The sequence below is a fragment of the Rhea americana genome, unplaced genomic scaffold (assembly GCF_003343005.1).
Source record: "Rhea americana isolate MKP2758 unplaced genomic scaffold, rheAme1 scaffold_3, whole genome shotgun sequence".
NCBI lineage: Eukaryota > Metazoa > Chordata > Aves > Rheiformes > Rheidae > Rhea > Rhea americana.
Window position 1 is genome coordinate 3,388,913 of NW_028186423.1, and position 15,059 is coordinate 3,403,971.

Here is a 15,059-nt window from a genome sequence, read left to right on the forward strand (position 1 = left end):
CAGTTTTGGCATATGTCAAGGATTCTTGGCCAAAGTTTATCATTTTGCATGAAAGTAGGATCATTCCCAGGATGTAGTTTGGGTATTGACATGCTGTTGTGGAGTGTGAAGAGAGTTTATCAGAATGGGCATAGACTGCTTTAAGCCAAGTAGCCACTGTGCCRGGGAGAATAGTCATGCACATGTTTCATATACTAGTATGAATGTAGCTTAAGTGGCTCTTGGAGAAGGTGARCAGTAGAGCTGAAGTCTCAGGGCTGCCTCCAAAATACAAAAAAGAATTTCCTAAGAATGGGAAAATTTTCAATGTTTTTAAACAGCAGTGAGAGAAAGAAAGTCTTAGGAAAAAAAAAAAGAAAACAGCTAGGCATAGAACAGATCTCTACAAATCCATAGAAAGAATTACACCCAAATCTATGATATAATATGAAATGACCATATATTAGCTTATTGATGCTTGAGTGATTACAGTGAAATTATGCATGCCTTTCAGGAGGCACTGAAATACAATGTAATATTTTAGCAATGATGTCAGGGACAGGGAGAAACACCACACATCATACAGTGCATATCAAAACCCAGCTGGGACCAAAATTAATTGCATTGTTGAATCTGGCCTCTTTCAGACTATTCTGTGCATATACTTCATTATACTTTATATAAAACGTCTAATATTAAAGTCATCTGTAATAACAAAACACAGTCCATACTGGTTTGCTTTTCATATACMTTGTCTTTAAGTCTCAGTACATTCCCTAAAAAAAATCTGTACTTTATTCTTGAAATTCTCTGGAGAATATATGCAGCTTCTATGACTTTTCATAGGTTTTTATGGAATGTTCTTTTGTGCTGTTTCTATCACTTACTGTATGCTAAACTGAAAGTTGCTTTAGGATCTATATAATTGTTTTTACTGAGATTGTTTAATTGGTTCATCTTTATCTTTTTTATAACACTACACATACAATAACATATGGCATGTTTATTCCCAGAATTACTCATATTATGTTCTTTTTTATTGTGTCACGATAACTTATTTTAGTGTTTTAAAGAGTAGGGAAAAGCTCATGTTTTATGGGTTAGAATAATCTCAGTTTTCAGGTACATTCTTACTGCACATAGAAATTTCTAGACCAATGAAGCTGCCAAAATATTCATTTCTATTACAAAACTCCTTTTTTTTTTTTTTTTTTTTTTTATAAGGAAAGTTTAAATTGTAATATCACACCAGTGAGTATCATTTCCCTACAAAACCTTTAATAGTGGCAATCATACAGTAATCTCCGCATTATTTTTTTCTGAATATAATAATCCAAGGTAAAATTGATCATACGGAAATGATCATCTCTGATCTTTCGTCAGCTAATATTCAAACATTTGGGCTTCCATAAAGGTTATGGAAAACAAGGTTATGCTCCAATTTGCATGGATATTGTATTTTAGAAACAGATTATAAGACCTTTTGAATATATGTAGAATGGATACAAAACAGTGTTGTATTCTGCTTTTTTGTTCAGGAAATGGTCTTCAAGTGTGAGATCTCTTCCAGAGACATGCTAGAAGTCTATAAAGAATGTTCTACGAAAATACTTTTAGCTGTAATTAATTCTAATTAATATTCTCAGAAAGTTTCAAAATAACTGTATGTTTTATAATTAATTCAATTAATTAAGAATATAGTGTATTTAAAGGATATTTTAAAATGTGTTTTAAATAAAAAAAGTCTTCTAAATTTAAATGAATATACCTACCTTTACAARCAACATTCTTCCAGTAGCTAGCCCAACAAATTCCCAAGACAAATAGACTTTTGGGAGGTTTGCTATTCCCCACTTCCATTCTCCCCCCTAGTTTACATGAGAAGTACCATAGTRTTTCCTTTTATTAAATGTATTTTTCCTTTCAAACTGCAAATCGTCAAAGAACACAGGTGCCATCCTTCATAAGAACTGCTTGTATTAAGATCACTAAGGGAARCTCTCTCTTTCCCTAACTTTTCAAAATCTTCCAGTGTTTTGAGACCATTTTAACAAAGTTCATGGAACATTCATGGGTCAAAGACTTCATGAGATATCCTATTCCTTTTCAGGTGACCAGTAAGATCTATTTCTATGATAAATGGTAAGTGAAAATTACCTTACACTGTAAAATAAAGTGATGAGTTTTGTACACTACTCTGTACACACTACCCGTGATTTCTGTTCTTGTTTGTCTTCAATCTTTAYCATTCACATTTATACAAGATATATTCATAAGGAAAGGAGTTTATCCCTTCGTGATTATTGGTTTCCCAAACCCTTTTCTAAGGGTAGTATTGCAAGAATCTATTAGCTACTCCTCAGCCAATATGCTTACTTACTGTCCGTTTAGCAGTTTATCTTCTATCTTTTACCCAAAATAGGAAACTGAAATACACACCGATGTGTGTGTGTGTGTGTGTGTGTGTGTATACATACATATATATATATATATAAAAATATATATATATATATTTCTTTTATGTCCATCTGCTATTCTCCAGGGCCCTGGAAATGTCATTTAACTTTCTGTGTTTAATGTGGTGACTACTCAGGAGCTTGGTAAGCCTGGCAGTCTTGGCAGACATTCTTGACAGCTTGTCAAGCCTGAGGCTACTGCATTTGTCTTTCCTCTYAATAATTAATAATTAATTAGTAGCCATGATTTTTTAATGATGGACTGATTTAAATGTACTGGGTTTAGGGGGCTTGTATTTTTTTTTTTTTTTAGAAAAAACATTTGTTTTTGAAAGTAAGAAAGACAAGCAAGAGAAACAATGTGCACGCTTTCAAATAAGCCCGATAAAATCACTGGAGGATTATAGGCCTACTATACACAAGTATTCATTTGAGTATTTAAAGATGCATTTGCACATAAGGAATCTGTTCCCTGCTGGTCAGACACAAGTGACTAAACACCTTTTCTTCAAGTCCAGAAAATCAAACACAGCCTAAAGCATCTCATTTGAGGATTTCCCATGCACACAAAACTCAAATTTCAAAACAGTAATTTTTTTCCTTGATCAATTGGTGTGTTCTGAAGAAAAGTAGGCAAGCTATGACTTTAATTCTCAAAGAAAGTAGATAGTAAGAGAATAGTAAGAGGATAGTAAGAGTAGATAGAACAGAGGAAAGAAAAGGAAAGGACAATGTTGTTAATTGATGAAAATGCTATTTTCRTTTAGCCTCTTTCTCCACTGTTGCAGAGGCCTACATTCAGCAAAGTTTCTCCATTCTAAAGAACAAATAGCAAAAGTCCATAGCTAGCCCTTGGAGCAAACCCTGAACCTTACGCTGGGTGTCTATACTCCACACTCAGTGCCCAAGTCACATCTGTCAAAAAAAGCAGGAAACCAGTACAATTCAAATTTACCAGAGAAACATTGGAACAGCTCTGGTTGAAGTACTTTCCTCTCTAATGTCAGCTGCTTTGTTACCAAAAACTGTCTCCTTATACTCAGGAGTCAGAAACTGATGTTTCAGAAGGAAACAGAAGTACCTCTYCAGAGGTACCTGCATGTTTCACCAAGCGTGGTTGCCAAGAATAGCTCCTCTGCAGGCAAACAGAGCTCATTCCAGGGTGGTTTTGTTCCTTTGTGTATAGACAGCAAAATATCAGCAGAAAAGAAGTGATTTCACACTATGCACTAAAGCAGCTTGACAACTTTGTACCTAATACTAGTTCCTGTTATGCTAAATATCCTGGAGTGAAATTACATTATGGCTAGTGAACATAATTCTATTTCTGCCATTCTTGGGGGGGGGATTGTTGATTAGTATTAATATATTTATTAACTTTCAGATAAAGGTATTTTTATAACTATTTAACATTTATGAAGGCTRCTTTCTTCAACCAACATCAATGAATTAGCACTGAAGATATACATGTTCTCTCCCACACCTTCCAACTTGCCAGTACTGACAGTAAGATCAACCCCAAAGCAGTCCTTCAATAGACAGAAGCATTTTTTTGTTGCAGTTAYTTCCATAAATATATACTCTGCAACTTGTGACTAACTCAGCGTGGCAATCAACAGAGAATGTGTTAATGAAAAGAAGTTCAACAATGAAGTAAAGGCATTGCCATTTGGATTATTTTTTGTTCTTTTCTTACTATTACCAGATGACAAATGCCACCCGTGATGATGGCAAGAAAGTTTTGATATCATTCTTTGGAGAGATATCCACTAAGGAGAGGAAAATTTSTCTTTGGCGTGGGAGTACACAACTTATCTCAGTTTCTATATAGACTAATTGGCTGAAGCTGAATTCCTCTTGGGACAAAAATTCAGTTTGTAGAAGCAGAGGAGTCTTCTTCCCAGGACTGGTCTTGTTGGACCAGTCTGGCATTCTTGWCAGCTTGCTGTATTTCATGATCAGCATACACGTAAGTAGACACAAAAATATATCCGAGCTCTGTTATTGTTTCCTTTTATAAGAATTTAAGAAGTCAGTTTTCAATATCTTGTTACCTTTTACTGCTTCTGAAATGATGGCACAAGTATGAAGATCATAAAAACAATATATTCTGATGAAAAGAAGATGTGGAGAGGTCTTGACTGGTTTCCTAGTTTATTTCTTTTCAGAGTCAGTAGCAACTGTACCAGGGTTGTCTCAGGCAATTGCTTTTATCAAACTTCTTAAAAACTTCAAGTGATAGGAATGCACACCTACTTTRGATGATTTGAGTGTTTCGTTATTCTTACTACTACAATAGACTTCTGTTTCTATGTCTACCTTGAATTTGCCTTTCACAYCATTCTTTATTTTGATGTCACAGTAGTATCAAAAGATGGATCAAAATGTCTCAGAGAAAATGCTTTCCTGTAGGTATAACCAATATTAGCCAGAACTTTCTGAAAAATAAGAACATATTATTTCACAAATTRTATCAAGTATACTAATACAATGCAGTTTGTATTGTGTTATTCTGTATACTTAATGATCTTGTAGAGACTCTATATATTAGTCTGTGTGCATAACCTATTTCAATGCAATAGAAGATTAAAAAAAAATAAAAAACTCTGTTTCATAGCCCAAGGGGTATTTTCCAGGTTAATTAATTAAACYATATTCCAGAAGGAAATATATTCTAGTGGAGACAGTGAAACACTTTCCCTTTTCATTTGATCATATTTAGTTAAGAGGATTGGGAGTAGCTTGCAATTCACTCAGGTGSTGCTTTGGACAGGGCATGTGTTACTTAACCTAATGATTCTTTTCTGATCTGATGTTGATGAGGCCCCTAAAAATCATGTTTCTTAATTTTAATAGGAAGAATTCCCTAGGGACAATCAAAAGCAGACCAAAACAACAACAAMAAAAGACCTGATGCAGCTGMTACAAATAGATTCCTTCTTTCTACCTGATAGAAACATGAAGAAGGAAGGCCCATAAAGTTTTCATGGTCATAGAGATTTTTGCTGAAAGAGTTCTTATCATMTTCTCCAAGGACGTAAGTCAGTGGAAAAACGTATGTACGACAGACAAGAGAGAATATCTCCAGATAATCAGATAGGTACACACCATTATTAATTGAAATCAGGATTTTTTCTTCATTTGTTATAGTATAAAGAACAATTCCACCAAAGAGGAATTGAAAGCTGTGTAACAGCTCTTGGATATTATATTCTTGAGCAAGAGCAAAGAATACATTATAGCCTTGTAACAAGAAAAGTCCAAACTTATTTTGGTACAAATCTGTTCCTTCATATGTTTTTAAACAGTTTCTTTAGTTATATTCAAATCAAAGAGTTTAATTATATGTTACTGACCTATTTTGATCAAAAAAAATCACATCTGTAATTCAGAAAGCTTTGGGCAATGTTGCCCCTTTTTTTTTTTTTTTTTTTTTTTTCCCTATAGCTCCAACTTTCTGTTTAAAATTACTGCTGATATTGAATCTTTTTTATATAACCACTTGTACTCCTTCATCAGTTTTCTCACCTTCTCATCAGGCAGACTCATTCCCTGTTGACCTTAAGGGCTGATCAGGGAGTTGGTTAGGCAAGCATAAGAGGGCAAGTGGTAGAGGGAGGTTAGAAAGTTGAAGGAAAGAGATGGAGGATAAAAAGATGAACAGTATTGTGCCTATCCCCAAAGCATCTTTCCTGTGCTCTCACTGAACTTCCTCCATCCAATCCTTTCAAACTCCTTCCTCTTTGCATGCGTCACTTCTGAGACAGTTTAAGACTGTCAAACTCCTGCAGAACCTTTGTTTCTGGGAGCAYTTGAGGTTCAATGCAGTTGCAGTGGATGTTTAACATTGATCATATGTTTGAAAAAACTGTGGTAGACAGCTACTTAGAAGGTAATAGTAATAGTAGTAATAATGTGATTCCAAGCACTAAGGTATACTTTGAGTGTCTCTCCAGCCATACTGAGTAGATATCTACTTCTGTTTTTAAACGTAGGTCTGGTAGGTCAGAATGAAAAGAAGGCAAAAATAAACACTCTTACAGAAGTTAGCAATATCAAAAGATACCCAAATACATCCAACGTTAATGTCAAAGTAAACATTTTCATTACAAGAAATTGAGTTAAAGGTCTAATTCCTTTAACCTTAGCCAAATTTCTGACTTCCCAGACTAGCCAGTTAACCATCAGCATAAAATTCACATCAAAACRGTTTCAATAGAAAAACAAGTTCCTTAGACTAGTTCTCCAGCATAAACACATGGAAATAAATCCATCTAAAATATCTCACTATAATTAGTTTAGAGAAATTATTTTTTTAGCCAGCAACAAGTAATACCAAATGCTGTYTTCAGCAAATCTAGAAATCCAATATAGAATGCCCCTGATAAAATCAAGCCAGTTAGGCAAGACAGCAAGATGCTGCCTAAAGCAGCCTTATTTAGGTGAAGGAACACAAGATAAGCTGGGAATTACTGCCCCATGAAAAACACTAACCTTAGATCTCTCCAGATTAATAGTTCAATAGGCAGGCAGGAGCAGAGAATTTCCAGTTCTTCAGCATGTTTTTCTGTCTCATCTCTCAGATTTATAATTCCTGGCTTTAATGGGAAGGGGAAGAAAAGAAGATAGAGTTCTGCTCCAGCACTTYGAAACATGAGCAGTTCCCATCCTGCCCACCTTACTAAAACAAAACTTCACTGCATGACTATATGTTTCTTGTTTTGTTTTGTTTTATTTTTTAATTTTAATTTATTTATTTTTTTTATTTTTTAAGCAGTCTAACAGTGAACTAGCACTTGGCAGATCAGTTAGTATGTCAACAAACATAGCAGRTGCAATATTAATAAAAGGCACAAGAGGACCTAAAGCTCTGTGCATCATGTCRTCAGTCCTCTGGACTGTGGTGGATATTGATCATAAATAATTGTTCCATTTTGTTCTTGATTTAAATGTTAGTAAAAATACAAAGTTAAAGGGGAAGAATCTAAAATCATACCAGAGCTGTGAAAAATCCATAAAAGGGGTCAAAGCAGTTTTCCTTCCTGCTTAGTCCTTCTCAGTTTAATATCATCCCCCTGTCACATGGAATTTCAGAAGGATAAAATATCTGAAAGATGACATTTTTGACTTTTTGTATGCATATGACAATACATTCTCGTGAAACATTTGTGTTACATTGTATATRCATTTACTTTCCCCTTTTTTTAGTATGGCAATAACCATTCACAGAAAATAATATAYAAAAATATTTAAAAGTAAGTAAAAATCACTCATTTTACTAGTTATGAATCATTGTGCCAGATTTACTGGACATCTTACGGGTATTTAGTTCCTTAATACTGAAGTATTGTTTATTTTCTTTCTCTTGAAGTTCACACWCTAATATATTCCACAGAAGGTAAATTCCTATGGCCATTCTTTAAATGAGCAGAGGGGAGACTGATTCTTCTAAAGTCTCTTAACAGACTTTACATGAAACTGGATGATTTTACACTGAAACCAGCTGGCTGTTATGCAAGGTGATAATATCCAGTTCAGAAGCGGCAATAAATAACTGGTGGGCAATGATATCTTGAAATGAAAGCTATTTCTGAAATGACATCGCAATACTGACTAACATTGCCATCTTCCAGCAGGACTTATTAGCTCTTATTTAAAGAAGCACCTGTGTGATTAAAAAAACTGTTGGATCAGAACTGCCTTGTGCATACCAAGGATAAARATGCTTTTTATTTGTTTATATCACATAGAAATACACCTTAACCAGGTCCAAAGATCTGCATGACTTCATGTTGCCCCTTGATTTGTTTTTCATTCTGAATTTCGTACTCCATGATTCTGTAAAAAATATACATCTCACTTAGTATGCTATTTTTCACTACTTAGCTATCATATAAGTTAATTTTTATATAATCACCTTTTAACTTCCTAGAGTCCTTTATCAGATGGATTCCTTCATACTCAGAACAATTCTAATTTGTCATGTAAAAGTAAGATTCATTGTAGCAATAAAAAAAAAATACCCAACTAAAATAAAATAAGTCTTTTGAACAGGAATTCATATGAAGTTGCTCTCATTTTGAACTGAATAGTATATTGATATGTAAATTAGGTGAAAATTTTGTCTTTTGAATTAGTATTCAGTATATAAAGGGMCCATCACCAGAGTATCTGGGTGCCCATTTCATAAGAAAAGCCAAAGAGAGGAAAAAAAATCAATAATTGAACATGTGGGTGTAATTGGGTTTATGCATTCTTCATTTACATAAAAGCAAAGAGTGGATTCATGCTTGGAATGTACAAACTGAAATACACACTTTATGTCTTTGTTAGGGAGCACAGATTTTCTTCTAGCTGATCTGCAGTGAACGGAGGCATTTTTTGTGTTGTTTTGACTGAGAGAAGAAAAAAAATCTTTCTCAAATGCAGTGAAAGAACTGTATTTTCCTAAAAGAATTGCATCAAACTTAGACTTTTTTTTTTTAAGTGTTAAGAAAGGAATGTATCACCAAAAATGGGTGGAAAACTAAAGGTTTTCCTAAAATTAAATATTGATTTTTTTTATWTATAAACAATATTTTCCCTATTGCCAATACTGTTAAAAGAAGCGGGGGGAAAGATGTTACATACATAGCAATGATACGAGCTTTCTTTTCTACTGTTCTCAGCTGTTAAAACTGTACATATCAACATCATAGCTACAGCTCAGGTCTCCAAGATTTGGACCAGTTTCGTTTGATTTCAGTGCTCCTCAACAAGTCAAAAATATACTCTGAATTTTGACATGAGGAGTGATTACTGTGGTCTAAGCGTTGTTCTGTGTGTCYCTGTATTGCTTTGGTTGATAGAGTACATTTCTGATATATGTGATTATTCATTTTTCTCCTCTGCCAAATGTGAGAACTGAGATTTGAGGTTCACCTAGCAGCTATCAATGAACAGTAAAAAAGTGATCATAGCTTGCTGGATCTGGGACAAAAGGAGTTTTCGTGGTGAGTAGAACGGAAACTGTGAGAAGAAGAAGATAAAAATAGAATAGGCAGCTAAAATGAAGAAAGAACATTTAGATTTTTTTATTTATGTATACATATATATATATATGCATGTCTGTGTATGTATTTTTATATGTGTGTATATATATATGTATATATATATATATATATATACACACACCTACATGTGTGTGTGTGTGTGCATGTGTGTGATGGTGCACTTCCACCTTCCTCCCCCTCCAAGGTACTCTCCTCACTATCTTCCCATATTTTTSCTCCTCTTCCCCCAACAATGCCTGGACAGGGGCTAAAGGAGCATGCTCCAACTAAAATTCCATCTAATATGCGAATATGACTATGAGTCAACCATCTTACACCATAAGTAGGGAGGAGGAGGGCAGCCAAGGACCCACTGAGATCTCCTGTGTGGCAGTGGGCTGCATCACAGAACCTCCTCTCGAGCAAGGACATCTCTCAAGGTTACTCCTCGAAGATGAGAGGTGCCTTACCCGTGGCAGATCCTCAGTAAGTGACTAATGGGATGTTGAACTTTGCAAACTTAGCTAAGTTAAATCTCTGATTGATGGTACAGACATCATCCTTAGACATAAACTGCTGACCAAGTCTGGGACCAGGGCTGGATCCAGCCACATATAAGCTCTGCGAAGGGCTTTAGAAAGCAAGAAGGTCCAGCCTGAACCTCATGACTCAACAGGAGGGTCCTCCTATTAACTGTGCAAAGAATCCTTAGACATAAACCATTGACCAGGTCTGAGACTGAAATTGGATCCAGCTGCACACCCACTCCTCTGAAGGGAGTTTTGGAGGGATCTATCCTGAGCCCCGTGACGCAATGGGAGGACATCCTTAACACTCTTATCCAACCCTGTCCTCCTCCATGCAGTAAATAATCAAATAAACCTGGCTTATTTATGATTGAACCTTGTTAAATAACCATTTTTACCACAATAAATATATGTTGTTGCTTCCCACTTAYGGATGAAGTGCTTTTCTTTCTCTTTTCCCTGCCCCAATGTATCCATCTGCACTCCTCCACACTCATCCRTGTGTGTGCATGTGTGTGTGTCTGGGAAAGGACTGAGTAACACCTTATATCCTGAAGAGATATGGTAAAGCTGTGATTTGGCTCAAATAGTAACTGGAATTTAGAGAAAATACAAAAACAAAGACCTTTCGGCATTTCACTGATTGTTCTTATGTTTATTTATGTATTCATCTGGCTGTTAATTTGTTTATTTTACAATGATGRAGATGGTAATCTTTATCTGGAGATGAAGAATTCTTCTCCAGCAAATGTTGACACCTCACTTCATCTATCTTGACTCTATCATAAAAATAGATATGAAAAAAGGAACAACACGCACTTAGCAACAATCTTTAAAATCAAGGTAGGCTTGAGGCAATCATAATGACTGACAAATTTACATAAGAGAGAGCAACTTCTCCATTACTGACAGCACTTCTCCCCTACGACTTCCATTTTAAACTTAAAACAAATGAGTGTTGTTATGAACATATTCTTATCGCATAATCTATTTGTGATACTGAGAGTTTTTTAAAAWTTCTTACTCTTTTAATCAAGAAATTAATGAATTAAGCTTTTATAATATACATGATCTCATCTTACTACAGTGATTTATTTATTGAACAAGATACTGAATTTACTCCTTCAGAAGATATGATTCATATGTCCTTAAGACACTGTACCTTGTAGACTAATTACCATATGAATTTACTAAAAGTTCACTGTCATATCTTTTCAATGTGTGAAACAGTGAGGTGAATTACTAAGTAGAAGAATAGTGAAATCTAATGGGTGAAATTGTAGTTCTTTCTTCYTGGAAAAGTTTTTTACTACTTCTTTGTGATTCTCATTCTCATTCATAGTCTTTTAAACAAATCTGTAAAGTAGGAAACAGAAAATCATGCTCTGGCAAAATATATGTTCTACAAAAAAAGCAATTAATTCAATGTCACGGTTGATCAAATGCATTAATTAACATAACCAACCCCCCAAATCCAGTGAATATTTTCCATATCAACATACAAGGCATAAGTCATAATTCCTCATTCTAATTATTCTGAATCATATTCAGATTATTCAGCATTAGATTAACTGTAAAAGAATCCAAACTACGTAAAAACATAATATCTTTTCTAATAAATGAAAGGAAAAAAAAGACATTGCAATTTAGTGGATACAGATAGGAATAAGAAACTGGACAAGGGCTCCAAAATCATCACATCTAGTACTTTGATATGACTGTTGACTAGTTATACAGATAGGTCCACTAATATAAAATACAACTAGTTACACACCAAACAGCCTTCCCTATATGAAATCACATGATTAATTTTCTCCTGAATTATGAAATTGGCTTTTATTAAGGGCCCCCTTGGGCTTTTAATATATTTTATAAAAATGCCTTTCAAGTTGTGTCAGAAATCAGCCCACATTAGGTCATGCTGTGATCACACTAATATTTTTCTATAAACGTAAAGTCTACAGAAAAAAAAATGTTGAAAAACTGAGAGTCTTACTATAGTTATGTGACTGCAAGAATGGCATTCATCTCTGGACTGTAGAAATTAATACTTTGGGTCAAAACATCAGTAAACTCATTAGTAAACTCATTATAGCCATGAAGATTTAAGAGTATAACAAATAAAGTCTAAGAATTGACTGAGCCCCCTAAATGCTGACATCTAGTGCTATTTCAGATGACCTATAGTATCCAGCTGATGCTCAGGGATGTGAGTCTGCTATRTGTCTTGTGTCAAATCCGACAGCTAATATGGCATACCATGTCTGTGGCAACCTACAGTGTATCAAATAGYACTAGACATCTAGTTCTAGGAAACTCAAGTGATCTGTAGGTGTCTATTCTTTTGAGCTGAATCCCACTCTAGGAGTTCAGACTTTAAGAAAAACACAAGACTATGTTAAAAAATTATTTAGCAACATGCAGAGGAATAATATATTCTCGTCATATACTCAGTAAGTATGATACTTTAAATATTACCYGTGATAAATACAGGAAAATGGCTGATAAACAGTTGATAAAGGATGTTTGTCTACCAGTGTTTTCACTAATCTATCATTCTCAAATTATTTATRACATATTTAGATATCTTATACAGATATGTGTACAAATATAGAACTATACACACACACAGAGGTGCATTTTATATATTTTCCTGTTCCAAAGAAACATGCTCCACCTCCAGAACACAACAACAGCCTACAAGTAAACCCAAAGACTAGTAGAAGTCTAGCAGCTAAATTTCCACTTCTCAGGGGGGTTTGTTTGTTTGTTCTCTTTTGCAGTCAATATTATTTTTAAATTTATGCTCTGGTAGCTGTGGTGAAGGCAATCCAATAGCTGGAATTCCATTTTCTTCACAACTGTAAAATGGCAGCATATTTTGTCTGGATACTTCTGCAAATCGGGATTCGACCTGCTATACCCAGAAAAGATGCAACAATAAATAAAATGATCAAACGGTTAACCATTATATATGCTTGACTAATGATGCCAGGGAGGATGACACAGTAGATGGCAAAGCTCACCAAATAGACAGTCCCACTGTCTATCTGCTCAGCTACACAGAATAATAATCATTCTTGAGAGGTAAATGATCTTTGGACCAATGAAAAATATAGGGAGAAATGTGCAAAAAAGTTCCTAAAGGACAATGTAAGCTCCTATTCTACTGTTTGAAATGTTCCCTGTACYATACTTAGAATCAACTAGACAGGTAAAATTTGAATTTATTAATAACTGGGGAAATGGGGAAATATTTGAAATAACTTATGAGAGAAGGATGAGTTCAGTCTAAAACAAATAAAATTTGAACCTAAAATCAAGTTTATGGGAGACTTTTAAACTAAAGACTGAGAGAAATCCAACAGGTGCACAAAGGTGAAGTCATAAAATCTCTCCAGTATTACAAAAGCTGACAGAATCCAAGTCAATAACTTTCAGAAAGGCAATAGATAGGAGCAATCTCAGTAAATAAGATTTTATTGAAGCAGAGCACATTAAAAAWAAAGGAAAAAAAAAAAGGCAACCAGACCAGGAACAAATATATAAGTGATTCTATAAAAATTACAGAAAAGTGAAGGGAAAGATGACTGAACCGGAATGCTTGATTTTAAATTTGAATTGGAGTAATGGATAMTGAAGAAATTTTATGGAAGCCTGATAACCAGTGCAGTACTGTAACTCAGATGCTACGATAGAAATTATRCTGGGAATGGCAGAATAAGTTGTGTATGTGTGGTGTGGCACTGCACATTAAAGAAAGTTTAGATTGAAATAAGCCCTATAAATTAATTACTGACAAGTAATTCACTGAATTTCTGTGTATCAAAATTCCATGTCCAAACAGAATAGTATAACAGCTGGGTTGTACTGTCAATCCCTTGAAACTGTTAAATGCGAAATACTGGAGAAAAATATTTTTGCAGATGTCAGTGATGACTRCTAAATCACTAAATTGACTAAATGACTGCTAAATTAGATTTCTTTAAAGGAGATGAGAACGTGTGGATTTAACTTATCCAGGTCATTTACTGTACATAGAAGTTCAGAAAGTTTTCTATAAATATTCTCTAAAATATTCCTATTATACTTCATAGTTATAAAGGTAAGTTGTACAGACAGATATCTTTACAACAAGATATATCTTTATGCAGATACCGAGACCTGCATAGAAGAGGCAAMCAAGGTTTAGCTATATAGTGGACACCCTCTCTATCCTCACTTCGACCCAACTGTAGGAGGATTAACACTGAAATTTCAGTCATTTCTGCTAAGACTCTTGCTGGTCAATATATTCTGAGGATGAATAGTCAGGTGATAAAGCTTGCTGAACCTGTGCAATTACTGAGGGCAGTAAAAAATTAAGCCTAGCTTGAAAGAGCTGCAGAAGAATCTAAGTGTCGGGCAATAAAATGGCAGATGATATGCRGGCAAACGAAAAAAGTGCACATGAGGAAAAACAACAGAAACTGCATGTGCACAATTATTTGCTCGAAATTAGCTATTACCAGTTAGGAACRATATCTTGAAGTTATTGCAGATCATTTTGCAGAAAAACATCATCTTGAAGCTGAACAGTGGCCAAAAATACAATTAGAACACTATGAATCATCAGGAAAGGAACAAAACAGAAATCATAATTACTTCACTACACAAATCAAAGGTGCACTCACATTTTGTCTCCTAAATGTAATAAAGGCTCTCCTATCTCAGGCAAAGGATATGGTAGAACAAAAATGATACAGAGATGAAATACAAGATGCCCAGAATTATAGAAGTGTGTGTATATGCACAGATTAAGGAGAGRAAAAAAAAWRSCSRKWWKGRAAAAAAAACAACAACAAACMGAATGGTTAAAAGGGATGATGATACACATGTATTAAGAAGTTAAAGGTTCAGAGAACTGAATATGGATTTTTTATTAATATTTGTTTATTTACAGGAACTTCTGGAGGAAGAAAAGTGAAAAAAAAAAAGTTCTTTTTAAGAAAAACAAATGGAAATTTGTATTCACTTTCATGCCCTGAGGACACCAATAAGTTTTGCAATCTCTTCCCTTGCCTTCA